General features: G+C 37.1%; 1 protein-coding gene and 1 long non-coding RNA gene across 2 annotated transcripts in view; both read left to right on the top strand.

The window, feature by feature from the left end:
* Positions 1 to 485: 485 nt before the first annotated feature.
* Positions 486 to 1,609, top strand: LOC134668238 (uncharacterized). Its single transcript, XR_010098749.1, has 2 exons — positions 486 to 1,097; positions 1,245 to 1,609. It is a non-coding gene; the product is annotated as an uncharacterized LOC134668238 (long non-coding RNA).
* A 14,538-nt stretch (positions 1,610 to 16,147) lies between these two features.
* LOC134668702 (F-box/LRR-repeat protein 7) overlaps positions 16,148 to 25,878 on the top strand; it is a 97,984-nt gene continuing 88,253 nt past the window's right edge. Inside the window, exon 1 of the mRNA XM_063526145.1 lies at positions 16,148 to 16,555. The gene's annotated coding sequence lies outside the window, so the exon portion shown is untranslated. The remainder of the gene's footprint in view (positions 16,556 to 25,878) is intronic.

Below are 25,878 nucleotides of genomic sequence, written 5' to 3'. Positions count from 1 at the left end.
AGTGTACGGCTGCCGGCATCGAGTGGTCGCGACTAAGGGCCTCTGATTTAAAGCGTAGGTGGCTGAAGGCGTAATTTAATTTCTGACGTTTCTGTATAATTGTTAAGTGGCGTTGTAACAACATTTACTTTATAGCCGTCGTCAATAAAATTTGGTTAAAGAGCCCTCGCTTCTAGCGCTACTACAGAGCTGTTATGCGAGGAAGTAAATTATTATTATTATTTGGAGACTTACGTGTCCCACTGCTGGGCAAAGGCCTCCCCCCAATTTCTCCACAGATCTCTTTCCGATCCTGTGTCTGGCCACTCCTTCAAAAAGGAGGAAGAAGAAAAAAAAGAAAGAAAAAAAAGATGAAAGGAGGAGGAGGAGGAGGAAGTAAAACTAATAACAATTTTAAACCATAATAAATATAAGAGCCTCGGTAGAGAGTAACATTTTGAGTAGAAACTCTAGGTCCATGGCGTCCCAGCGCGCATAAGTAGAATAGAATAGAATAGAATAGAATAGTTTTTTATTCGTAAACACACAGACAACAGACATACATAGAAAAAACATAGTGAAAAATAAAGTGTCACGAAATGGTCCCATCTCAGCATGTTGCTGGCGACTTCCAGCGCTGATCTTCCGATTAGACCATCAAGTGAGAAATAATCACGGAAGGTAACAGACAAAAAAAAATTAGTAAAGAAACATAAAATAAACCGAAAAATAGATTACACACATTTTACACAGCTAATACAAAAAGAGATGAATTAAGTACACGGATTAACCGATCGAACTTGTACAATCCGGTCGGGTCACATCGTGGCGCGGCATTAAGCGCGCATAACTAGCGCCAGCGGTAGCTACACGAAATTAAATTCGATGACAGATTTGACAAACAATAAAGTGAGTGAATCTAATATAATATTATGTAAAATCTCAATCAGTTTTAACTTTTTAGTCATGAAAACAATGTTACAAAGTTGGCTAAAATATATAAACAAAAACAACACCAAAGTTAAACAAATAGAAACATAATGAAAATGACACAGATAAAAAGGATGGCGTGTCGGGAATGGTGTTGACTCCTATGCGGAAGGAACAAGAACATTGTGGTAAGTAACAAAATTTACAATACAATACAACAACAGCAAGAGTCTTGACTACAGGCAGCTGGTTTCTAATCTGCAGGTTTCCTGGTTAAGCTGGTGATTGAGCATATACTGTTTGAGCTTTGTTTTAAAACTATATATATTTTGCAGGTTTCTCACTGGGGGCGGAATGTTGTTCCAACAGCGGGACGCAGAATATTTAAAGCTTCCTCGGAAAGCGGCTGAGGCATGACGCGGCGTCAACAGATGAATCCCACAATCACGGCGTTCGCGGAGCTTGATGCAAGATAGCTTGTTGAAGAGATATGAAGGAGTTTTATAGTTCAGTACGCCAAAGAGCAAACAAGCCAAGTGTAGTTTACGGCGGTGTTGCATTTTGAGGATGCTATGGCTATTCAGATATGGGGTCACGTGAGCTCTCAACGGAATATCGAAACAGAAGCGAGCACAGGCATTTTGAACACGCTGTATGAGTCGTTTAGTTTTTGCAAGAAGTCTTGGCCCAAACACAACATCCACGTAGTTCAGCTTTGATAGGACGAGTGATTCAATTAATTGAATGCGCAAGTTTTCACTTAAATATGGCCGAATTTTATATAGTACCTTAAGTTTATAAAAGCAACTCCTAATTGTCTCAGCGGTATGTTTCTCATATCGTAGTCCGCAGTCCATTATGAGACCTAAGTTACGCGCCTCATACACCCTCTCAACTGGTTTGTTCATTAGCAGAACATCCACTGAAATGCTGGCACCGGCCAGTTGCTGCTTGCTGCCAAACACAAGGTATTTTGTTTTGCTAGGGTTAAGTAGTAGGCAGTTTTGTGTAGCCCATCCAGCAATTCTGGTGAGATCTTCATTTAGTTTCCCTATGGTACTGTTGATATCGGCGGGCTTACATGATATATATACTTGTATGTCATCTGCGTAGATGTGGTATTTGCAATGCGTGATGTGAGATGTAATATCTGCAGAATATAATATAAACAGGAGCGGGCCAATCACGGATCCTTGCGGAACTCCTCTAGTTAGCTCGGCTTTCTCAGAAAAAAGTGAAGAACCATCACTGAGATGCACTTTTACAATTTGCGATCGGTTAGACAGATAGCTGGCAAACCACATTACAGTTTTATGGTCAAAACCATAGTAGCTCAACTTCGATAATAGCAGGTTAATATTCAAACAATCGAATGCCCTCGAAAAATCGAGGAGTACTAAAAGTGTGCACATTCCCTTGTCTTGAGCATCCAAAATGTTATCAGTGACATCCAATAGAGCAGTCATTGTACTACGTCCTTTGCGGAAACCTGATTGGACATCTGGCAAAATATTGTTTTTTTCTAGGTAGGTGGTTAACTGTGAGCAGACAACTTTTTCCAATATTTTAGATAGGCAGGGTAGTATGCTTATGGGCCTAAGGTCTTTAGGCATGGTTGGGTTTGATACTTTAGGCAAGGGGTTTACTAATGCTAACTTCCAGATATCTGGAAAGGTGGATGTAACAATAGAGGTATTAATTAGGCTTGTAATGATCTCAATTGTGTATGGGAAAGTTAAGATAAGCATATTCAAATTTATCCCATCAAAACCCTCGGCGTTAGATTTTAGACATTTAATTATTTTGATAATCTGGCTAGAATTAATAGTATCTAAGTGGAAAACAGAGTCATTGTGCTTATGGAACTCAAAATAAGTTAGCTGTGATATAGTGACACCTGTAGTTCCCGGCAGCTCTAGAAAATTTATATTTAAGATATCGGGGTTATTGAAAAAAGTAGGTAATTCTTTATCCTTTTTAGGCAAGACTGCTGATTTTAAGTTTTTCCATAAAGCTTTAGGTTCTTTTATTTTATTATTTATATTGTTAGTCGTTCGCAGAAATCGCGAAGCGTCTGTTTGACTTGGTAACCGAAAAGCTGGCGGATACATCGCACAACGTATCAGCATTACGATACAGCGAGGAAATGCCGCCTTCAGCATCCTTGTTACAATGCCTCAGGGGCCTATTTTAGATTTAAGCTTTTTGAGAACAGATATCACAATAACAGGTGTCTTTAAGCAGAAGAAAAAATCTTAAAATTTACCTCTCACTGTATCTGGGTTTATACATAAACTTTTTATCTGTGACAAGTGGACAAAGACTATAATAATATTCTTTTTAACACTTCAAAGTCGTTCCATTGCTAAGCCAAAGTAAAAGGGCGTAAGAGGCTTTTATTATTATCACACATACGTCCTTTTTGATGTGAGATGGAAGAATAATAAAGCTGTGGTCTGAGCTGGTTCCATGCGGGTGTTATGAGTGCTTTAACAGTCGCAAACTGTACACTTGTACAGTTACCTGCATAAACTGCATTTGTATTATAAAAGTCACCGAACACAATATACATGGTGTGTCTTACCATGGGGCTTTAAATCCAGGGTTTGATTTTACTCGCTAAACTGAGCTACTTTTACTATGGGACCAACCCTAATATCTGGGGAAATTTTTTGGCTTTTCCATAGAAAACGTCGACATCTGATCAGCAAAATGTATGAAAAAGTAAAAAAAAAATTCGTGATTTCGGGGTTGGTGCCATAATAAAAGTATCTCAGTTTAGCGAGTAGAATCGAGCCCTGGATTTAAAGCCCCATGGTCAGACACACCCTGTACAGTTACCACAATATTGCAGCATACTGTACCTATTCTACCTATAGCATTTTAAGGGCCACGAATCCGCCGCCAAAAAGCCGCTCCCATACAAAAGTTGCGCTCTCGTTTTAAAGCGACATGCTTAATTTATAAAAAAAGCGGGGGTGCTAAAATCTAATAGTTTTGCTATCTGTACGTAACATATATCTATCTCTGAAACTAGTTTTCTAGTAGTAGTAGTTCTGGAACTAGTAGTTAGTTTGCTAACAATTGTTATACAAAGAAAACAGAGCGATTAGAACTTATCAGCAAATAAGTCGTAGAAGTCCTTAGTATATTTTTCACCTCAGCAGTTCGAACAAGGGTACTTTGCTTCTTAAAAACAGTGAGCAAAATGCGATTTTGCTCACTGAGTGAGACAAAATGACATTCTAGTGACCTTTATAGTCAAATGTCATTTCAACATGCGGGGTCTAATACAAGTTCGATATACTTGGGTTCTATTATCTCTGTCCCTCTAGGTATGTTCTCACTGCTTAGGGTGAAAAATTTTGTGTACTACACGAGATCAAAGTTATTTACATCTCGTGCGCTTTTGAATCCCTTACTACGCTCAAGATTCTAAATTAGATTCACTCGCTACGCTCGTGAATCTATTATAGAATCTTTCGCTTGCACGGGACTCAAAATAAGGTGTGCTACTCTGCAGCGGCGCCACCATAATGAATACCAATGAATTATATGGTGAAATGATGTACCTAAAAAGTACATCATGTACCTATAATGTTTATGGCCGTACCTGTGCTAGGAAACGAAATAATCGGCATTGAAAGTGGCGCCGCTGGGGAGCATACTCCCCAGCGGCGCCACACAGTACTCATAGATAGAAATGATATTAGCTATTTTTTTCTTATGTAAATTGATGTACTAATGCTGTTTATTACGTACCTATTGAAAAAAAGAATTATTTTGCATTGATTAGTGATTTTATTTACATTTTAATTCCGCGTTCCGCCTAAACGGTATGAGTTGTAAGAGAGGCGCGCGGGTGAGCGAGATGGAGATAGAAATTCTTCCCGCGGGACCGCGCTCCCGCGGCCGCTCCGATTTTCAATAATAAATATATGTATTTGTTTATGCTTTCGTTATGTTTCTGTGTCTGTACTTCTGTATCAAAAGGAAAATTATATTAAGTACGTTGTATTTTTTTATATTTAAAAGTATATAATTAAATAACATTTTCTGTATGATAGAGTCAGACCACAGAAAGTATGCAGCGCTAAATAAAAAGTAGCTTTTAGAAATCAGTGTGTGCCAACACCATAGAAAATGGATTAAATAGTCTTGATACTTGTGAAATTTCGACCATATTTCGTCATACGTTGTATTTTTTTTATAATTAAAAGCTGATAAATAAAATAAAATGTTAGCTTGAGATAAGAATTTTATCTTGTTTCATTGCGATTTTCAGTAGTCGGGTTTTAGTTTTTGAACTTATTTTTATCAATAATATTTTTGTTTTGGCTTTCGTTATGTTTATATTTCTGTAGAAAGAAATTTAGAGTTTGAGCAGCAGCATACGCAGGACTTCGGGCCTTTAGGCGTTGGGGTGGTGGGTAGAAAAACTCATTGTGGGTAGGCAATACTGGTTTGGAACTGATCTGCTCCGCTTCTTTCCTGAGTGCATGTTTTCTCCTCAAGCGTGGAGGTGCTATGTGGCATAGTATTGGTAGCCAATGGGAAGAAGTGGACTTAACCGTTCCTGATATACATCGCATAGTCTCATTCAGTTTGGTATCCACCTTGCCTACGTGAGCGCTTTCTGACCACACTGGGGCACAGTATTCCGCTGCTGATTAAACCAGTGCGATACCAGTGGTGCGCAGGCAATCGGCAGATGCTCCCCACGAGGTGCCACATAGCCTATGCAGGATATTATTTCGCGTTGATAGTTTCTGGGAGAGCTTCGCAAGATGTTCCTTGTACGTGAAATATCTATCCAGAGTAATTCCAAGATATTTTGGGTGCTGGTTGTATTTGAGCTTTTTCCCTTTGTTTTTCCCAACGGTCTATGTTGGTTAATAGGTAGCCATTTGGTTACTCAGATGGAAGCACGATACCTTCAGTCGTGCTTGCACTGGGTATTGGGCGCCAGTGTTGAAAGCATTTTGTTAGCCTTTCTAGGTCGTCGGTATAAGGGTTGTTTCTCCAGACGTGAAATTTTTACACTGGGCTACTAGTGCAATGTCATCAGCGTATATGAATTTTGTAGCGTCTGTAGGTGGGAGGTCGTGGATATATAAATTGAAGAGCTGAGGAGCTAGAACAAACCCTTGTGGCAAGCCATTATTTAGTTTCTTTCTCTTGCTTTTAGCGTCTCCCAACTCCCAAGAACACTTCGAACTCCCGCTCGCTCAACATACCAGTTATGAGATCCGCTATCTCATTGCTTGGAATCACCGATAATATTTTGTAAACTAGACATTGTTTCCACATGATATGCTTATGATACGGATAAGCAGTTGTCAGGTCTATAAACACTGCTGTGGACTTCAAGGCTTTTTAGTATCCAGCTTCAATATGAGTCGTAAGGGCCAGTACTTGGTCCGTGCAGCTTCTTTCACTTCGGAACCCAGCTTGTTCAGGTGGAGTGACAGCTTCTATGTACGGTTCAACTCTAGAGTTAAACCGTACAATCGCGGTAACCGAAGACAATACATACCCCCCAAGTAACACACAAGCAGGATAATAGAGTAAAATTATCATCTTATTCAAATTAAGATTGCATAAATTTTGTGTATATGCGGTGGAAATTACTAAATTCGGAATAAGAAAATATGTGGGCCTAGTGGGGCCTTTATACCAATAAATGCTGAATAAATTTTGCATAGTATCGGTTTTGCATATTAAAGCTGAATAATACTTATTTCTTACACAGTTACTTAGACATTATTCAGCTTAAAGCATTTGTGGTTACTAAAAGCTGCATAATAGCAGCATTAGCAGCAATTAGCTGTATATATTCTGTGTTGTATGATTTTAAGCAGACAATATTAAGAAAAATGTGATAGTTGCTACTAAATGCTGAAAAGAAGCGTCGGTGAAGACTTTCAACTGTATAAAAGCGGTTGCAGTTTCTGTTTTAACGCTAGTTTTTGAATAAAGGTGGACGCTATTACTGGAAGCTGTAATAAAATCCACATATTATTTGTTATTCAGTAGCTGCATATATGGGTTAATTATGGCTTTTATTGACATAACGTCTGAATAATAAATACTAAAACAACACTTATACTTAAGTTATAGCGATTTTAGTACACATATACTATATTTTCTTGCTAAAAGCTGCAAAATGAACGCAATGAGAAGCGTTATTCAAATTACTGCTTAGTATCAACAAGTGCGCAGTGGAGAGGGTTCCGTAGCTTTATACACGGTCAACAGTGCTACTTGAGTCTGATTGCTTTGAGCTTGAGCGTGTTTTTATTTTATTTTGAACGCATCAAGAATAAATACGCATATTCTTTAATCCAACCATTATTTAAAAAATCGAGGTTAAGTTTTCTTAACAATTCTCTTCGATTGGTTATTTTACACAAGATGCATAGTCCTTTTTAATTAGAGATGCACCGGATATCCAGTTACTATCCGGCCACTATTTTACTATCCAGCCGGATACCGGATAGTGACCTTCTATTCGGCCGGATACCGGATAGTAACATTGCATGATTTCAGAGTAAACAAATTGGATTTAAGAAACAGACACGGTCATAATCGTACTTGTTTATTATTTTAAAACAATTTAATCATTCCACTGACTTGCACGCGCACTCATTTCGAACCTAGAAATGAGTCCGCGCGAACGTTTACTAGGAAACAGGTCAAACCTGCAGAATGCGCACCTGAAAAACCGAAATGTAGGTATAGTTTCGCCGGCCAAATATCCGGCGGCCGGATACCGGCCAGTGTCCAGGCCGGATATCCGGAATCCGGCCAAACAACTATCCGTTGCATCTCTACTTTTAATGACGTAAAACAATTGCTAGTTACCATCGTAAACACTGTTAACTGACCATTTTCATACCTTACTGCAACGAGATAAAGTTTACCAATGGCCATTTAAGGTTGTTGTTAGTTGGCAAACAATGTGTCAAATGCTAGTTATTCATATTGTTGCATTAAAAAGTTGTAGACTGGACTGGGTATGAGAAAAATAAAATAATCACCCTCATAGCGAAATCGATTCTCCTGTCGATTTTGAACAGACTGTTTTTAGTTTTCAAGTGGGTCTACTCATACCCATCCCACACTGTACTCGTCTCGTACTCATACCTAAACAATACTGCCCATATCAAACTATACTTGGGCCAAGTAACACAACGTAGCTGAATATTGTTTGAATAATAGAGCATGCCGTACTTAATGCTGAATAAGGTAGCTGTATAACAGCTGAATAAGCGTTATACAGACGTTATACAGAAGGTTTGGGCGCAAAGTGGGCAGTGCCCACGCCGCTTATTTCTGAATAACAGTAATGTAATAGCTATATAAGTGTATGCCCACACATTGAATCGCTGAATAACACTTGTATAGAGGCTGTCAAAAGCTTATATACCGCTTTTAAACCAAAGTTATCCAGCTTTGTACACAATGAATCAGTTATTCACACGTTATGAAGCTTTTGGTTCCAAAGTGCATTTTTACAGAAAATATATTCAGATATTTGTGTTAAATCAATGATTTGTCTTCCATTTTAATTTATGAACTCGTGTCAAAGTGTAGTTTCTGCAGTGAATACTTACAAAATAAGGAGGACATCACCCATATATTTATTTGATGTTTACATAACTTCAATTTCATTGCGCATGCGACTTTACTGTTAATATATATATACATTTTATTTAAAATTTTAAAGCGCCGCGTAAATAATGCACCGTTTCAAAAGTAAATATAGAAAATTTACTACTCCACATTTAAATTTGTAATTTTTCTGCGGTGTTTAGATGTTTTAGTGATATAAAATGTACTTTAACAAGTTATGCTACGATAAAACTAGTTTTATAAATGAATAAAATGGGTTTTTCAATTCATTTTCAATTCCTATATAATTGTAGAGGTTAGAAAGTGAGCAACCGTAATGGCGTCCGACTGTGCTGAATATAAGCTGCTGCCACAGCTATTATTGTGCTAATTTCTGAATAAGCATTCACGTTATTCGCGTTACTAAGCAACATGTTAGATAATAATGGTCTTAACACAACAAGTTTTGAATAACATCAGTATAATAGTAATTGTTTTCTCAATCTTAAAGCCTATTAGGGTTCTATACACAAATAGTAAAAACCACATAGATCCTCACTACTTTGATGATAAAACATTATAGGTATGTAACACGGGCAATATTCAATCCTACTTCCCACTAATATTATAAACGCGATATAATATATAAGTTATATGATAAATCTGGGGGCACGGCAGTTTACACAGTTATTTTTTCCGTTATCAGTTCCGACAAATATGTAGTAGGTAAAGGTAACGCAAAGATGTACGACGTGAGTACGAAGATGTATATAGTATGAGTGGTATGGTTACGAGTATGGTATGAATATGAATATGGTATAGGTGCGAAGGTGAGGGTATATCATTCATTCATTCATATTAGTAGCGGGTATCACGGGTATGAGTACAATTAAGTATAGTTTGATATGGGCAGTATTGTTTAGGTATGAGTACGAGTACAGTGTGGGATGGGTATGAGTAAACCCACTTGAAAACTAAAAACAGTCTGTTCAAAATCGACAGGAGAATCGATTTCGCTATGAGGGTGATTATTTTATTTTTCTCATACCCAGTCCAGTCTACAACTTTTTAATGCAACAATATCAATAACTAGCATTTGACACATTGTTTGCCAACTAACAACAACCTTAAATGGCCATTGGTAAACTTTATCTCGTTGCAGTAAGGTATGAAAATGGTCAGTTAACAGTGTTTACGATGGTAACTAGCAATTGTTTTACGTCATTAAAAGTAGAGATGCAACGGATAGTTGTTTGGCCGGATTCCGGATATCCGGCCTGGACACTGGCCGAATATCCGGTATCCGGCCGCCGGATATTCGGCCGGCGGAACTATACCTACATTTCGGTTTTTCAGGTGCGCATTCTGCAGGTTTGACCTGTTTCCTAGTAAACGTTCGCGCGGACTCATTTCTAGGTTCGAAATGAGTGCGCGTGCAAGTCAGTGGAATGATTAAATTGTTTTAAAATAATAAACAAGTACGATTATGACCGTGTCTGTTTCTTAAATCCAATTTGTTTACTCCGAAATCATGCAATGTTACTATCCGGTATCCGGCCGAATAGAAGGTCACTATCCGGTATCCGGCCAGATAGTAAAATAGTGGCCGGATAGGCCGGATAGTAACCGGATATCCGGTGCATCTCTAATTAAAAGGACTATGTATCTTGTGTAAAATAACCAATCGAAGAGAATTGTTAAGAAAACTAAACCTCGATTTTTTAAATAATGGTTGGATTAAAGAATATGCGTATTTATTCTTGATGCGTTCAAAATAAAATAAAAACACGCTCAAGCTCAAATCAATCAGACTCAAGTAGCACTGTTGACCGTGGATAAAGCTACGGAACCCTCTCCACTGCGCACTTGTTGATACTAAGCAGTAGTTTGAATAGCGCTTCTCATTGCGTTCATTTTGCAGCTTTTAGCAAGAAAATATAGTATATGTGTACTAAAATCGCTATAACTTAACTATAAGTGTTGTTTTAGTATTTATTATTCAGACGTTATGTCAATAAAAGCCATAATTAACCCATATATGCAGCTACTGAATAACAAATAATATGTGGATTTTATTACAGCTTCCAGTAATAGCGTCCACCTTTATTCAAAAACTAGCGTTAAAACAGAAACTGCAACCGCTTTTATACAGTTGAAAGTCTTCACCGACGCTTCTTTTCAGCATTTAGTAGCCACTATCACATTTTTCTTAATATTGTCTGCTTAAAATCATACAACACAGAATATATACAGCTAATTGCTGCTAATGCTGCTATTATGCAGCTTTTAGTAACCACAAATGCTTTAAGCTGAATAATGTCTAAGTAACTGTGTAAGAAATAAGTATTATTCAGCTTTAATATGCAAAACCGATACTATGCAAAATTTATTCAGCATTTATTGGTATAAAGGCCCCACTAGGCCCACATATTTTCTTATTCCGAATTTAGTAATTTCCACCGCATATACACAAAATTTATGCAATCTTAATTTGAATAAGATGATAATTTTACTCTATTATCCTGCTTGTGTGTTACTTGGGATATTATACCTAATACGTAACGTATAAGTTAACAACTCAAAATTTGCATTAAGTAATTTAATTTTCACTACACCAACCGGTAAAAGCTCTCTTGATTGTTCAAAAACTGATAGCAAAGTTGCATTTTATTCACATGTGAGGCAAAGCAATAAAATGCAAATTTTGAGTTGTTTTCTTATGTTTGCTAGCAGAATTGACTTTTAAACTATCGCTCATGCTTTGAAACCATGCTTTAGCTTGAAAACGAGCGGTTAAACAACAACTTTGCCTCCTTGTAAAACAACTATTTTTCTTTTTACAGAAACATAAACATAACGAAAGCCAAAACAAAAATATTATTGATAAAAATAAGTTCAAAAACTATAACCCGACTACTGAAAATCGCAATGAAACAAGATAAAATTCTTATCTCAAGCTAACATTTTATTTTAAATATCAGCTTTTAATTATAAAAGAATACAACGTATGACGAAATATGGTCGAAATTTCACAAGTATCAAGACTATTTAATCCATTTTCTATGGTGTTGGCACATACTGATTTCTAAAAGCTACTTTTTATTTAGCGCTGCATACTTTCTGTGGTCTGACTCTATCAGACAGAAAATGTTATTTAATTATATACTTTTAAATATAAAAAAATACGACGTACTTAATATAATTTTCCTTTTGATACAGAAGTACAGACACAGAAACATAACGAAAGCATAAACAAATACATATATTTATTATTGAAAATCGGAGCGGCCGCGGGAGCGCGGTCCCGCGGGAAGAATTTCTATCTCCATCTCGCTCACCCGCGCGCCTCTCTTACAACTCATACCGTTTAGGCGGAACGCGGAATTAAAATGTAAATAAAATCACTAATCAATGCAAAATAATTCTTTTTTTCAATAGGTACGTAATAAACAGCATTAGTACATCAATTTACATAAGAAAAAAATAGCTAATATCATTTCTATCTATGAGTACTGTGTGGCGCCGCTGGGGAGTATGCTCCCCAGCGGCGCCACTTTCAATGCCGATTATTTCGTTTCCTAGCACAGGTACGGCCATAAACATTATAGGTACATGATGTACTTTTTAGGTACATCATTTCACCATATAATTCATTGGTATTCATTATGGTGGCGCCGCTGCAGAGTAGCACACAAATTAAGCACTCGAAGAAATATCAAACTTTGATCTCTTGTTGTACAAATAACTATTGATTATGTTTATTAATCATGGACTAGAAACGCTTAGATACTATATGTTTGACTGTACGTATCAAAGTACAGGTTGAATGTAACCGCTGAGCTGAGTATACTCGAGTGAGATGTCGCATACGCATAGAAGTAGAACCGGCTCCTATTTGTGCCAAGTGCCTAATCATGCTGAATGATTCTCTTGGCTCCTCTACACGATGGGCCAGCGCCGGCCACTCCAAGGGACGCATTTATGCGCTAGAAGGAGCAAGTGATATTGCTATCTCATTCTACCGTATGGCTGCGTCCCTTGGAGTGGCCGGCGGTGGCCCATCGTGTAGAGGAGCCATCTAGCATAGAGCATAGGTATGAGAATAGAATAGAGAGCGTTTATTCCTGGGAAAATAAAAGAGAAGACAACACGTAACATAACATATAACTAAGCCACGAAATGGTACCGAGTCAGCATGATGCTAGCCTGGCTGGGCTAGCGCTGGGCTACCGCAAAAATCGAAGTTCGCAAATTGCGGGGATATTTCTCTGTCACTCTAATTACGCCTTCATTGGAGTAAAAGAGAAACATCCCCGCAATTTGTGAATTTCGGTTTTCGCGGTAGCCGCTCTGGTCTTCCGTCGCAGCCATGATCTTGTGCAGCACGAATAATACTGCCGTATTCGATGTTCAAGATATTCACAAGAGACGACACGTAGGTACTAGATTCATTCTAGATACGTTATAGTTTAGATATCAACTAGTTCTCTTTTGCAGTGCAATTCGGGCAACCAATGTCACTTTTACGTTAGATAGAGTAAGATATCTATTAGATGTGAATTGGATCTCTAAGTCATATCCTGTGGAAATCGTTCAAGAGTATCTCCAGAATCGCGCAAATGTCAAATTTGACAGGTTAGATCTTAAACATGCCATTATTGTATCTTCGTGATGTCTAATAGATGTCTATTTGAAAATCCGAATCGGGCCCATACAATATATAAAACAAAATAATAAAAGTAGTTGGAGTATTAGAAACTGTCAAAATGTTGTACCATTTCGTATCTTGTCACAGTGACAATCAATGTGAAAGTCGCTAGGGACTCATACTATTGTCAGTATTGTCACTGTGACAAGGTACGAAATGGTACTAAAATGTGATTCCTTGACTGAATTAAAAACTTCCGGATTTTACGGTTTTTGAGCAAAGTTTAATGTTGTTGCCAGGCTGAAATGTGGTGTGGTGATAACCTCCCCTTGAATTTTCCCCATAAAATTTTCACAAATGATACTTAAGTGATTCTAGGCGTTCTAGGTCTTAGTGCAGGTACCTAATTGCACTACCTAATTGACATTGGTATTAATTTGAAGTAGGTACGTTTAGTGCCTTTTCATTATAACCTAGGACCTGGGTATGTCCTTAAACTACGTCCAAGACCACTGGTCGCGTCCCTCAAATTCGGTGTACTCGACTGCGATCGCCAACCCGCCTGCCAAGCGTGGCGATTATGGCATTCACCCCCCAAAAAAGGGGGAGGCCTATGTTCAGCAGTGGACGTCTTATGGCTGAGATGATGATGATGATGATGACTATTATATATAAAATACTGTGTATGTGTGGGTGTGTACTGTTATCGTTCTAAAAAGCCTAGTCAGTCGTATGATGTAACGTGAGTGTTTTTATTTAAATCGTCAGTTAACAAATTACAGCTTTTCTCTGGGACAACCTCATATTGGTTGGATGGCTACTACTTTAATATTGTCACTTTGAGTGATCAAATTGTTACTTCTTATTACTCAATATTTTTATATTTTTTATTCAGACTGTTAGAGTTAGAACGTAATACATACATGATATTTGAACTAATATATTTAATGCTACTTACATGTTATATTTATAGTGATGCTCATTTAGATTTAAAAAATGTTACTACTCCACTATATAACATGTAAGTAGTCCAATTTAAAACAATTATGTAGGTATTAAGATTTTATAAAAAAATCCCCATGGTCTAAAAGTCTCTGATTAATTAACGCTCGCCATTACAACAATTCCTATTTTCATCATCATCATAACCTACTCTGTTTGGCACGAACCTATTACTATATGGTTTTGAATTTCTTTGAAAGTTTGAAAGGTTTGCAAGTTTCATCACTATTTTCTTTAAGTACCGAAACTGGTCGAACATAAGTTCCGAAACACTCAAGGATACTGTTTCAAATCCACAATCCATTGCTTCATCTTATTTTGCAAGCTTTAAGCTTAAACTATTGTTTTGACATCAGCTGACGGACTTCACAGAGTCTAGTTACACGGCGACCAATCAGCCCACTATCCCCGTAACAAACGATACCCACCAGTCGCCAACCCGACCGCGTTAAAAACACATTTTTTCCCACCGCACTACTCCTCCAAAACCACTCTTCAAACCTACCGGCTATTACCTAAACGACCGTATTTCTTATCGTTAATAATTCCTCAGTAAAACCACTTCGAGTTCTGCAAATCTTAACTGCAGTTGTAGAAATCTGGTTGTCTCTTTCTTTTGTACGGTTAGTGGGTCGTGTGAGCGAGAGCGGAAAGCTCGAGTCTTGCTAGCGGGACATCGACCAGCAGCTTTCAGAAAAACTTAGGTGAGATGCAGTACGTTGCAACTTGGAAATTATGCTTAAAAGCTTTCTACGTATTTATCGTGTAGTTACCCATTAGGGAATGCAATCTCGATCTCGCAATTTCGAGATCTCGCGAGATCTTGCACGAATTTTCGAGATTCAATCTCGTTGACCGTAAATCTCAATTTTTGTAATCTTGGTTGAGATCTCGATTAATATTTTCAAGATCTCGAACGAGATTGAAAGATTAATTAGTGTGAATTACTTTGTTTAAAGTAATCTTTTTGACGTTCGATTCATGTTGTTACGGCAGTGCTATTGTGTGCGGCCGGCTTTAGCTGACGATAAAAGCACTGTGGCGCGTTCTGTGCGGATCAAATTAGAAGCTATATTTTTTAAATAAAAGTTTATTTTTTATTCAATGCTGATTTAATTTGTTCTTTTTATCTTGAAAATATAACATGACGTACCCTAAATAAGTAGTATGTACAGAATCCTTAGAGATTTTTGATCAAAATAACACATTTTTAGTTATTTTGTCAAATCTCGATCTCGTCGAGATTAATCTCGATCTCGAAAGTCAGACGGTCGAGATCTCGAAACACCCAATCTCGATTATGAATTTACGTGCGAGATCTCGAATCGCCAATCTTGGTGCGACATTGCATTCCCTAGTACCCATCTATCAATATTTAAAGTGGGTTATTGTAATAAAATATAATTAATATAAATTGTGCTTTAGCATCTCTTTCTACTAAATAGTAGGTAATTGTCTTATTTCTAGCCAAAAGCTTTTCTAAAAGGGTTTTATGAAAAATACCTATTTAAAAAATGGTAAAGTATTTCATTACATTACACATTCAAAGTTTTTACTAAGTAAGTACCTAATTACCTATGTACTTAGTTTCAGCCCAATTATATGTTTATTTTATTTACAGGTATACAACCTAGGTATTTATTAAATAGAAAAGTCTTGAAAAGGAGTTGATAGAGGTACATCAATAAAAACAAACTGCATTTTGTACATCAGCTTTTTAAACATTTTTCCTAAAGTAGGTATTTATTTACCTAGTATATTAAGAGTAGGTACTGCAATAAGCAAATCATCGTAGGTACAGCGACAGTTTAGCAAAAATTACTTCATTATCATTAGTTACATCCCAAATTCTTTGCAACAAAAGCTCAAACAGGTCAACCTAAAAATAAAAACCAAACCGAGCTACAACGCCACACAACTGCCGCTACTTGCCCCGTGGACATCGACAAAAACCGTGCAGCCTGCCTTCGTGTGTGTGCGTGCATACCAACGCACACACACAGCCGCTCCGCATACCGAGGCGCGCGGGCGCACCGATCGCTACGTTTTGCATCGAAGCCTCAGTTCTAAAGCTACTTTTAGGGTCATCAAACGCTTTATAGATTTAAAACACGTCAAAACTTTATAGAATTAACAACCCTAGTTCTAATTTTAAAAACAGAACAGTGCGTGTAACGTGAAGTGCGATGAAAGTTTTGATTGTAACAATTTCAACGTGTTAAGTTTTAAATTAAGGTTGTGTTAAGTTTGTGGTTAAGTGAAAAGTGCTGGTTAACTAGGTGTGGTGACATCAGTGCTATGGCAGGGTTTGCGAGGGGTTGAAAGATGTGGAAGAACACTTTCTACGTGAAATCTGTAAGGAAAAAGGAGACCAGCATATAGGTGAGTTTACAATGGGAAAATATTGGAAAATCATTGATAATTTAGGCTTATTTCCAATGCCTGCTTAGCGACACTTACACCATCCGACTAACCCGGGGTTAAGCGGTTAAGCCGTTAACCCAGTGTCAAATTGTACTGGTAACCATGGTAACTCCAGGTTTAACCGGTTAACCCCCGGTTAGTCGGATGGTTCAAGTGGCCCTTAATGAAATAACAATTAATCTATTGTCTGTGTTATATGATAATGACCCTGACCTAATTTTTAGTCATCTCGCATTTTTTTCGAAAACGATTTTCTGCTCTACCTAGGTTTGAATTTGAACCCAAGATTTTTGATCACATTTAAGTAAGTACCTATCTAAATACTAAAGAAGAATAAAGTTCATTCTAAGATACATATTTATGTACAGTCAACAAAAAATCAGTACCATTTCGTATCTTGTCACAGTGACAATCAATATGAAAGTCGCAAGGGACTCATACTACTGTCACTGTGACAAGGTACGAAATGGCATCTACTGAAATTAAATTCCTTACCCGTACCATAGAGCTTTGACATTTTGTCACAAATTAACGGCCTGTGTCGACTTTAAGGCACGTCAAAAATTTGCTAAAGATACGACATGGATCGGATCCAATATCCAATTTATATCGTATGTTTAGCAAATTTTTGACGTATCGTAAAGTTTGAATCAGACCGTTAAGTCCTTATACCGGCGTGGTCCAATCAAATAAGAGGAAATTGTGAGCATTATGCTTTTTAAGTGACCTTTTTTATACCGTGCGTGTACAAACAAGCATATCTGCCCGGTTAAAGTAAGCAAATACCGCAGCTTATGGATATTTGTAACTCCATGTGCTCCATGCTCATGGCCTTTGTACACTCCTTTTTTGAAGAAATTAAAAATAAGTAAACTGCGCTATAGCAGCATACCTGTTCTAAAACGCCTGAGTACAGTCACCTGCAATAATATGTTACTCAACGAAGGCCGCAATAATATCTGACACGATCTTAGGTATTTGTAGAGACATAAGAGCGTGTTACATATTTTTGCGGCCTTCGAAGAGTAACATATATTATTGACTGTACACAAGTAATACCTACCTACCTTAACCTTAAATGATATACTTAGGTACACGATTACTTAGTACTTAGGACCTATTTTCTTTGAATTTTGAAGTCAGTTCCATTTTTTTCCCAAAATATTACACCAGTGTAAGTTTATTAGAGTTGGACCATAATAAGTCTGCAGCGAATTTGTTAGCCCAGACTGTGCAAGTATTTTAAACGTCAAACTTCTACGTGGGCCTTTCGAGGTTATGAAATGACAAAGGATGTAGAGATTTTATACTGAAATACCCTGACTCTTAGTCAGATAAGGGCGTAAATCAGTTGAAAACGCAAATCCACTTGAACTTTTTGCACCTAACACAGAGTAGTCACAGACTGCAAGATACGTGCGGTTCGGGTGTCGGACTGTCGGTCTAATTCTTACAATAAAACCCAACTCAGCTGTCTGTCCTTAAATTAAATCAACGGTCAGTCAGCTGTTTGGTATGGGACCTTTGTAAAAGTTATTTTTGGGCCTTTTTTTTTAATTCCAAAATTAGTTGATTAATAAACTGTTCCTGGTCGGCTACATTATAAGAGGTAAAATACACATTTAGTGAGTAAGGCCCACTTGCACCATTTCACTAACCCGGGGTTAACCGGTTAAACCTGGCGTTACCATGGTTACCAGTACAATTTGACATTAAGTTAACGGTTTAACTGATTAATCCCGGGTTAGCGGAATGGTGCAAGTGGGCCTAAGTTTTCCCGCTAGTTCGCATTTCGAACACAATAATGGCATGTCAAACGGTCCTGTCGCAAAACCCGTATTGAGACGTCGGAAATAAAGCTAAATTAATTATGTTGAATCGCGATAGTCGCTGTTGACATACCATTTTCGTGCTAGAGTCGAGGGCGAGGTAATAAACACGCGATCTTAAGCTTTCTTAGTTACAGTCTGTAAGCGAAATTGTACATCTTTCCCATGATAGTTTTCTGCGATATTCTGCCCACGTTGCGTTTGTGTTTTCTCTCCAATTTCTGAGTTTATTATAATATGATCAGGTGCATGTCACGCATTGTATTGATCGTTCTCTATTGATCATAACAGTTTTCAACTGTATTTTCTCTATGTCTCAATGGATAATGGTCTGCACGATGAACGTTCTAAGGCAACGCTTTATTGACGTATCAAAGCAACTCCATATTTGGCTTATAACGTTAAAGAATAGGAATAATAGAGCGGACAATGGTACTGCGGATAGGCAACTCGCGGGGTAAGATGGGTAGTATACCAGCACTATAACATGCCCATGTCTGGGGAATTTAACTTTATTCTCAAGGTAATACGAACATTATCTGAAATTGTGGGACGCAAGAGTTATGGCAACCTGTAGCCTCCAAGTGATAAATATTTATCAAACTCTTTTACATATCCTGAGGGGTTTCAGGGCGATTTTATATCCGAGAATGAATTAGAAAACATTTTTCTTAGGCCATTATTGTTATTACTTGGAAGCTAAGATCAAGGATGCCTACGCTATAATCTCTTAAAATCTTCACTCGGTCTCTGAAGCAGGTGTGTAGGTACACTTTTGTTCATACAAAATTCCATTAACCGATTTTTTTGGGGGCGATTGCTTCAGACTAGTTAGTAATAATAATAATACTGAATAGTTACAAAGCTAATCTCGAACGTACCGGCGTAAAATTTAAGTAGTACCTATATTTTTGTATTATGAATTATTTTTATGCGTACTTAATATTATTTATCTTCATAGTTAAGCAATGTATATCATCTCCTAGTACCTATCCATAAAAGCTCTAGGTCGGCCTGTGCAGGAATTAGTCACAGCGACACTTGCACCATTTCACTGACCCTGGGTTAACCGGTTAAACCTGGATTTACCATGGTTACCAGTACAATTTGACACTGGGTTATAGGTTTAACCGCTTAACCTCGGGTTAGTGGGATGGTGTAAGTGGCCTATGAATTAAATCAAACTGAGTGAAGATAATGACAATGTATTGATAGTACAATATTATCCCGGTTCTGTCCCTCAAATAATCAGTAACTCATAACTCTCGTCTCTTCAACATGGTCATCTGAAACAGGATTAAAATTAACTCACTTTCACATTGAGGCTTTAAGGATGAGCATTCGCTAAAATGAGGTCAATGCTATTTACTGCCTTTATCCAAACCAGAATACACACCGTGAGTTCCAATAACCCGAGAGATTTAAAATTTAAATCAGTTATTTCGTACGGAATCGGAACGAGTAAATAATGTTATACTTATCTCAAATATATCCTATATTGTTAATAAGTATAAAGTGCGTTATTTTAGTGGAATAAAACAATTATTTTGCGATTCTTGCGGTTGTTCCTCGTTAACAACACGTTTAGTTAGTTACATATTGTTATAAAAATTAGAATTGAAATGGTACGGTAATAGCAATTAATTACTGTCAGTGGGCGGTGACGTTCAATTAATTATGCACAATCTGGGCACAATCCTGTACTGTGCCTGTGAACTGTGCATTTTTGTCCATACTTTATGAAGTAAAGTAACGATTTTGTAAGAAGCATTGTTGAAGTTTGTCAGTTATTCGGGCCCACGGCGTATACTTAAGACATGACAAGACGCTATAAGTAGGTACCTACCTACTTATTACTACTGAGAATATTTAAGAACTCTAAGTTCCAATCCAATCCAACAACCAAGAAACTTTAAATCTTTGTTTCCAGTATGTTGCAGAGTGCATTTTTCTTTGCTCATAGCTAGCTCTAGCTCGCTGGTTCCTATTTATTTCCTTCGCTGGTACATATTTTGATGGGTATTGCATCGGAAAATACTTCCGGTAAACATTTGCTAAAAAGCTTGTGGAAATAAATTGCAAATTTGGAAATAAGTAAACACGGTAGTTGCTTACATTCATCGCATTTTAACAAAAAAGTTAAAACATATTAGGTACCTACAGTGCTTTATGTTAAGATAAGTGCCCTAATGGATAAACTTATTTGGGTTGAATTAATTTTGGTGTTATCTTAACGCCATTAGGCAGTTCATCAGAATTTCAAGCAGGGAACTTGTTTATGATACAGTTTAGATAAAAATGTATACTTTTTGCATTACACTTAATTACGATCATGTAAGCAAACATATTTTTGGCTTCTATCGCGTAGTGTTTAGACAGTACTTATTGTTATGAAGTAAAAAGTATTTTGCTGCACTGGCATCTTACAGTCGTATTCGAACAATGAGATACGTCAAATACTAAATATTGAAACGATATGGATTCGATATGTCAGTGTCAAACAAGTATCAAAATTTACATTTCTTCAAACAAAAACGTCACTTTTGACACTGACATATCTAATCCATATCGTTTCAATAGCTAGTATTTGACGTATCTCATTGTTCGAATACGGCTGTTAGCTCAACTTCGGTAGCTCAGTGGCAAGAAGCCGCTAGTTTGAATCTCGTCTGAGGACGTTTTTTAAACGTTTTTCCTTTATTGAAATAAATCTAAACTTGTTGATACAATAACTCAATATAATATATCTCAAATAATATACACTGTTTTATAATCCAATTACAATATGTTTGAAATCGTGCTAGAATGAATTAAGTAAGTACCTACAGTATAAAGGCTACAGAAAACATTATTTTCTCACCGGATAACTAGTTTCGCACATTTCAGACTCTAAATAGCCTGATTAGGTTAAACACAACACAGTCTCGCCTAATAAATAAACGTCAGAATCACTTAACGCAACCGGACATCTGGCTGAGCTCTCATCATTGTATTCAAAGCTGTTTTTGCTTCCAATAAACATGTATTGTCTGTATTTACAACTTTGTTGCATGTAAAAATGCGTTGGAAAGAAACGTTGGCAAACAGCTTCCTCCTCACTTCTCGTTATTGTATTTAAATGGGGAAATAATATTTCGATAAATACGTTTTTACAATGGTTATCAGTCACCTGACTATTAATATGTTACACAACGAAGGCCGCACAAATATCTGACACGATCTTATTTGTAGAGCTATAAGAGTGTGTCACATATTATTGCAGGTGACTGTACCAGTAGTGTGCTTAAATCTCCGGTGGATAAGAAGTCAATCCTGACACCTGACACTTCATATTAAACTACATACTACTACTACAGCCAAAATCTTTAACACTTGCAAAATATGATGTTTTTTGTAACTGTAAACAAGATAAATGAATACTTAGTCTAGGTTTCAAAGTAGGTAATTATTGTAACAATTCTATCAATATTATATGTACCTACTTCAATAAAAATTCAAAACAAATGTAATTTCGATAATGATATTTCGGTAACAACACATATCGAAATCAGAACATTTGTAAGGTTCCCAACATTTGCATAAATAGGTAATAATCCATATATTACTTCCTATCCGAGGCAGAGTGACGCCGGCAAAAGTGTGTTAATGTTTAGAAACCGTGCAAAAACATATTAATGACTTCGTTCAAAGGGTGATCTGATACGGTTCCAATATCCAACAAGCCGAATGTTTGAGTGGTTCATTCATTTGAGTCGACCATATTGAGGAAGTGACACCGAGAAAGTGATAACATCACGTTACGTCACTTTATAAGCTTGTAACCTCCATTTGTATTTTTTATCTTTTTAAATAATTTATAGATTGGATTGGAAGGTTTTGGCTTGGACACAAAATGGTTTGAATTTGTAATTTGCCTATCGCTTTTAAGCTTCAATTATTAACAGCCATGCAGTTTTCTTTTTCTGGTTCATCAATACTTACGACTTTTTGCATAGAAACGCTTCATATCTCCACAGAAAATAAATGGATAATTGAAACAGCTATCTTACTAAAGGTGACGGTAGCAACTGCCAATCAAAGTACAGTATCCTTCAGGAAGAAATGGACGGACGTAACAACTAGCTGTTCAAGTTATCTGACTTTATAGCTCTTAGCTCGACATTGCTCAGAAGACGCGTTTAATAGCAGGAAGTAAGAGTTAAAGCCAGGCGGTCTAGACACCATATCTATCACATCAAAAAAGACGTAAGAGCATTACCATTTCAAAAACACAACATTCCTTTCGCATTAGGAAAGATATAGCCAGTATTCTAGCGAGAAATTTTAAAAGGGCGCAAGATACATAAAAACCTAGGCGCATAGGTTGTTGTGGAGAGAATGTCGGTTTATCTCCGATCGGCAGATAAAGTGACAGAGTGATAAAACACGTTTTGCTTCATAAATGGGGAAAGATAAAATGCGCTAATAACTGAACTAACGAAGTCGTTTAATATGTATGCGTCAAAGATGAATAACGTAGTGAATGTTTTTAATAACGGTTTTTTCATATTTCTACACTTATATCTGATCTGACCCTTATGAACTAGTTGCTCGAGGTTCGTCGATGCATTGTTTGGATTGCGGGCAAAAGTAGGTCTTGGCATGTGGTACAAGTATGTCGCTTTTTGCTTTTACTATTTTATCCCATAGACAATTAAGTTTTCATAGTCAAAGTGATTGCTGCCTGGCAATTGTTTTAAAATGTTTGTAAACTTGACTATACTTCGTTTTAGTTTGTACATACCTTCTACCGAAAAGTCTTTAGCTCGCCACGTTACTTTTTGTTATGGCTCCTCTACACGATGGGCCAACGCCGGCCACTCCAAGGGACGCATTTATGTGTTAGAGGGAGGAAGTGATATTGCTATCTCATTCTACCACATGGCTGCATTGGCTGCGTCCCTTGGATTGGCCGGCGTTGGCCCATCGTGTAGAGGACCCATTAGTATAAGATTGCTTGATAATGCCCACATAGTTAGAAATTTTGTTCTCTAAGGGGCCCCCTTGGCGAAACCCATGACAAAACAGAATCATGCTAACCATTCTGGTGTATAAGTAGTAGGTAAGTACTTACCTATGCTTCAGTAATCGTACATTTATATATATCTGAAATAAAATATGACTCCACAATTAACACTAAGATTAGGAACACGTGGATAATTTCTCTTGCAATCGAAACCTCACCCTAAGCTTTAATTTGTCCGCAACCACTAATGAAAATATGTATTTAAGCATTAATCTAGAAATCGACATTTCACTTCAGGTTTCTCTTCATAGAGTACGTGACGGGAATTATAGGCCAAGAGCTTACAGTAAATCAGTACTCCAATTACTTCGTACACGTATATGAATTTATGTTAACGAGTAGGGCTACCGTTTATAGCTGATATTAGAACATCCGGTAGTGTAAGGTTTTATTATAATTGGGGAGAAGTTGATGTTTGTGTCGGTGACAGACCAGTGCAGCCTGTTAGCACTAATGGTGGTTTAACCTTCCATATTTAATGTATATTGTGGTCAAAAATCGTGGGTCCCAACCTCTTGTTGCTTGTTGTTGCGAGTTAAGTGATGACTAATATTTTGTCAGGATCTTCATCACGCACGTATTTATGGTGTAACACCAGAGAGACAATAACCTCTCCATAGACATTACACCGCCTGGGACGGAATTACAAGCGGTTAAATTAGTCATGATATAATTATATTTTATATATAATTTAAGAGCAACACTGCTACACGCACTACACAAATTCGGGATCATGTTTATGAAACTTGTCAATTAATTATCATTGTTGGTTGCAAGTTATTGCAAAAACAATTTTCAAAGTGTCAACTAAACAATTTTTTTTCCATATAATAACAAATAATTATCAGCTATGTTCTCAGCAAGCTCAGATTATCGTTATTATATACTGTTTTTCTTAATACTAATACCGCATAAATCACCCTGGCAGTAGACAACCTGGTCAATTTGCCAACTGGTCGCTCCCAGAGTAATCTGGAGAGAAAGTATCCACAACCTTCAATTAATGATTAGTTATGCCAGTAAAGCGAATGAACGCTGATCCGCTTTTAATTGTAAAACACCTTCATTAAACGACCAGCCTCTTCTACTATAAAGCCGCGCTCACGGAGTTTGCATGGGCGCTTGATTCTCATGACATTTGATACTACATACATTGTATTTATAGTTTGTCAAAGCAATGTCTCATTTCAATCATAGACAGAGAATCATAGTACCTTTGTTTTACACTAGTACTAGCACCCAAAAGAAATGGATGAGTGAACAAATTGGTTTGATCAACTATAATATTTACTCGTAGATTTTCAGGGTATCTTTTTTACTATCCTGCGTATTCGGACTGCGGTGGGGAGCTTTATGCGTTACAAGTTGCATTATGATTATGCTATGTGCAGTGATCGCCACACAAATACCTAATTATAACCGACATAGTGGCAAATATACATTCAGAACGAATGCATACCCACTTAATGAATGTAATTCATAAACTGCACTTTTGCAGCTCGTTGTAATTTAGTGTAAGTTAGTACTTTTTAAATGGCATAGTTGCTCCACAAAAACACCTTAATCAAAGTAATCAAACTGATAAAAAATAACCTATAGATTGAGAGGGTTCCGTTGATAAATATAACCTAATTAGATCGAGTAGATACGGGCATAAGACCCGCATTGGAGAAAGTAGAAAGAAAACAAAAAACTTTGTAGCGGCCTTTATTTTATTCCGATTTGTTCGGTGTTTGCCTGTAATCAAATTTTACCTAAAGTTAGCCTAACAAGACTTAGTTTTCAAGTAGGTAGTAGGTACCTATAGCAAGTCATTAAAAGAGGCGTGCATGTATTAGGTGCTGGGCTGATGATGGAAAACCCGAAGTCATATAGCTATATAATAGTTTTTTTAGTGTAATAATTGTGGGCAATCAAATAAATATAGTTTTTTTAGAACACAAATTTGCTTTAAAGAATAATTTACCCCAATTAGATTCAATGAACCTTGAATAAACACATGAATTCTAGTCCTAATGTTGTTTAAAGTAGTTTGTGTCAACATGGGATCGATTAAGTCCGATTAACAGCATCCCACGCACTCTAATTAAAAGCTTCTGAAGCTTCAATGGCCGTATGGTCGTACAGATCGTGTATACACGGCTTTAGCAGGACTGGGTGCTACAAACGCGTCAGATGTGAGATAAATGGCGGACAACTTTAGATCAATTGAAGTGGATATTCGTACCGTAATGAATGTGGGGAGAAACGCTACTTAATATGCGGTTACTTTCCTAAGCTACTTAATATTGTTTAAGGCGGGGTTGAGGGTTTTAGTGGGAAGTGGGGTAAAATTGTACAAAATTTGCAAAGGTTTGGTAAACTGCGATTTTGAGTTTCCGTTCTCG

This window comes from Cydia fagiglandana, chromosome 1 (assembly GCF_963556715.1).
Source record: "Cydia fagiglandana chromosome 1, ilCydFagi1.1, whole genome shotgun sequence".
Classification (NCBI taxonomy): Eukaryota; Metazoa; Arthropoda; class Insecta; order Lepidoptera; family Tortricidae; genus Cydia; species Cydia fagiglandana.
This window is presented reverse-complemented; position numbering and strand designations above follow the sequence as displayed.